Source organism: Amblyomma mixtum, chromosome 2 (genome assembly GCF_055824585.1).
Source record: "Amblyomma mixtum isolate Tamu chromosome 2, ASM5582458v1, whole genome shotgun sequence".
NCBI classification, from domain to species: domain Eukaryota; kingdom Metazoa; phylum Arthropoda; class Arachnida; order Ixodida; family Ixodidae; genus Amblyomma; species Amblyomma mixtum.
The window spans coordinates 121155075-121158630 of NC_143013.1; the positions used below are offsets into that span (position 1 = coordinate 121155075).

The window sequence follows — 3556 nt, forward strand, 5'->3', positions numbered from 1 at the left end:
TCCCTTCCTGTACGGTGTGGTTCGGTTGTCCACCGAGATGACGGAGAATTACTGAGCCATTTCCTTTCCTCAAAAAGCCTTGCGTTCAAAGGGCAAGGCATCGCGCCGAACGGATGTTGGCGTTCCTCCCTTCCTGTATGGTGTGGTTCGGGTGTGCACCGAGATGACGGAGAATTACTGAGCCATTTCCTTTCCTCAAAAAGCCTTGCGTTCAAAGGGTAAGGCATCGCGCCGAACGGGTGGTGGTTGGTTATACAATCCAATCCAATCCCATCCAATCCAATGCAATCCATTCCTATCCAATCCAATGTAATATAATCTAATCCAATCCAATAGAGTCGAGTCCAATCCAGTCCAATCTAATATAATCTAATCTAATCCAATCCAGTCCAATCTAATCCAATCTAATGCAATCAAGGTCAAATGAAGGTCAATGGCGGTCACCGCCGCGGCACGATGGTGGTCACCGCCGCGGCACGGCAAAGGCGTGAAAGTGCAAGTAGTATTGCTTTTGCAATAAAATTGCGCAAGCGCGCACATGCCGCACACGCGTGATCTACACGCACAAGCAAGCGCGCACAGACGTGCAAACTTTCATGGTCCGAGCACATCTTTAACATAGTAGCTGTAAGTTCAAAATCGCTCAACAGACTGAGAAGGTACTTAGCCGTGTCCCCTCCATTCATCCGCAAACTCGCTTATGAAACATTCATTCGTACTAAACTAGAATAAGCCTCCCCCATTTGGAATCCGCACCAGTCATGCCTAATTAAAGCATTAGAATCAGTACAAAGTCGTGCAGCCCGATTTATTACTTCATGTTACGATCGCAGAACCAGTGTTTCTGGCATAAAATCATCGCTTGACATACCGCCACTGTCTTTTCGCCGTACAATTTCCCAACTCTGCCTTTTCCACAAGTTATACTACAGTTTTCCTCAATTGCACTGCACACTTCTACTCCCTCCCAATAGAACATCTCGTCGTCTTTTTAACAGCCTGAGCCTAAAGCGTTTACATGGTTCCACCAATGCCTTTCAAAAATCCTTCCTGCCATCCGCCATTGAAGAGTGGAATGAGCTGCCTGAGGCAGTTGTAACTGAGCGCGATGCAAATAAATTCAAAACCCTGCTTTTATCTCATCTTTTTCGTTAGCACACTTACAGTGTAATGCCCGACAATTTTCAGTACCACCTCTGCACATGTTACATTTTAACCCTTGTCTGCTAATCAGTGTTCCCGTTTTCTTCCTGTGTATATAGCGTGATGGCCACAGTGTACCTGTGATTGTTCCCTTTTTCATTTTTCAATGCTCTTTTAACAATTGTTTTGCCTACTTCACTGTTATATTTCAAATGTTCCTATTGTTTGTGATTTCGTATTTCTGCTCCCCCCTTATGTAATGCCCCACCTAGGGGTCCTTAAGAGAAAATAAATTATGATGATGATGATGATGATGATGAAGAGACGTAGCACGCTATATTGTGGCGCGCCTTGGGGGGCTGCCCTCAGAAAGCGTGCGAAGGCAACCGCCAAACGTTGACTCGGTGGCGCAACGGTAGCGCGTCTGACTCCAGATCAGAAGGTTGCGTGTTCGAATCACGTCCGGGTCACAGTTTTTTTTCTTTCTCTTTTTCTACATTTGTTTTTTTTAACTCAGCAGGATACTTATCATGCAGCACAGAACTTAGTGGCACATAGTCGTGACCCCAATGAGTTTGCCAAAATCATGCGATCAACATTCCAAGAGCTACCATGCACCTACTTGGTCCATGAGAAGGATCTAGCAGCACACATACAAAATTAATATATCAGATATGGGGAGGGTCAGGAGTATGGCATGGTGTACAAAGGTGGGGGGTGATACCAACAGTTATAATAAATTTCTTAGACTCTAACGGGAATCGTTGAGTACACATGCATGAATGTGCTCGTAAGGAGCCAATGTGAACAAGTTTAAAACTATTTTGTAGTGGACATCGGGGGGGGGGGGGGGGGGGGGCGTACCCCCTCAATACGAAAACAGTATGATCGCAAATCTAGAAGTTAACGGGCGCTAAGTTACAAAATGTCTGGTCAGTGGCTTCTTGATGACGTTTTCTCAAGCTTGTAGGGCACGGAGTGTTTTTCTTTTGTCCGTATAAATCACCCTACACAGTTGAAGCACGCTAGTAGAGTACTACAGCAAGCAAGAAAAAAATATTACATTTACTTTTGTCAAATTCCCTCAACAGAGTAATACGTACTGGACGAAAACTTGTTGCGCAATGGAGGCAATATAAATACATACTAACGCGCCCAAATTTTACCTTTAGTCAATGCAGTCCATCCAGAAAATAATAACGCCGCGTTTCGCCCCATATGTAGCCGGCTGCTAAAATAATTCTCTCCTAGTTTCCCGAGCCGCAAAAATGATAAATGTTTGCATAAGACCAATGATCAGTTTCATTAAGAAAACACTTCCTTTAATCTAAAACCAGTTGACATAGGCGCACAGTGCTGAAAAATGTTACGTGAAGAATTTCGCGCCATTTCTACCACTCTTTCGATTAGCAAGGCCCCGTTCGCAATTTATCCTCTCCTTGTAAGGAACGAATCTCGATAAGTTTGAAATTGTCTTTTAGCGGACACGTGGGGGGTCATACCCCCTCAATACGAAAGTAGTATGATCGCAAATCTAGAAATTAATGGGCGCTAAGTAACAAAATATTTGGTTTCGTACCGTGTCGCGTTTTGGACCCCACTTTCTTATGCCTCTTCACCGGTAGTTCACTTACTAGCGTCATGCAATTAAAAATATATGTTTAATCCATTCCGAAGCAGTGTTCTTGTTGCCGCGCGTACTGTTCACTGTCTGTTCCTGCCGGCCGTTCTCCGGGCAGCACTAGTCAATGGAGACGCATTATGGGGCAGAAAAATGGTGTCGAGACTGGAACCGCCTCCACGATCTCTTGTGCACAATTTCCTAAGCGGCTCTTCCATAAGCCGTCACGAATTTTACCAAAAACCCGCCCAAAAAGAGGCTAGGCCTTTGCGAATAAAGAGCTCTACGCGCGTTCCCGACAGCAGCTGCATTTTGGTGGTGGTGGTGAAAACTTTTAATTGTTGAAATAGAGTTTGGGAGCCACAGAGTGGCCCCGCTACATGGTCGGCGTCCCTAGTCCGGGACACCGCATGACAATGCCCCGTCTCTCGCCCGTTTCACCAGAGCCCTTTGGGACTCAAGCGAGGAGCAGTTGAGGAGGGCAGTCTCCCATGCCTCTCTGGAAGGGGTAGGGGAAGAGGGGAGGTGGGGATTTTGAGTGCATACCCACACCATGTGGAAGATATCACAGGTCTCCCCACAGTGCGGGCATCGCCCATGTGTGTTTGGACCGTATTGCTTTAAGATTGCAGGACAGAGTAGAGTACCTGTCTGCAGGCGCCTTAAAGTTCGCTCCTCCGTCTTACTCAGCCCCTTTGCAGGGGCCGGGAAAAGACGGTGGATGTCACTATAATGCGTTATAATTGCCCTGAATCGCAGCAGCGGCTGGTTAGTCTCCGAGCCAGAAGAGCT

The 3556-nt window shown here is 46.3% G+C and overlaps 1 non-coding gene across 1 annotated transcript; it reads left to right on the top strand.

The window, feature by feature from the left end:
- The first annotated feature begins 1541 nt into the window (after positions 1 to 1541).
- Positions 1542 to 1613, top strand: TRNAW-CCA (transfer RNA tryptophan (anticodon CCA)). Its single transcript has one exon. It is a non-coding gene; the product is annotated as a tRNA-Trp (tRNA).
- Positions 1614 to 3556: the final 1943 nt, after the last annotated feature.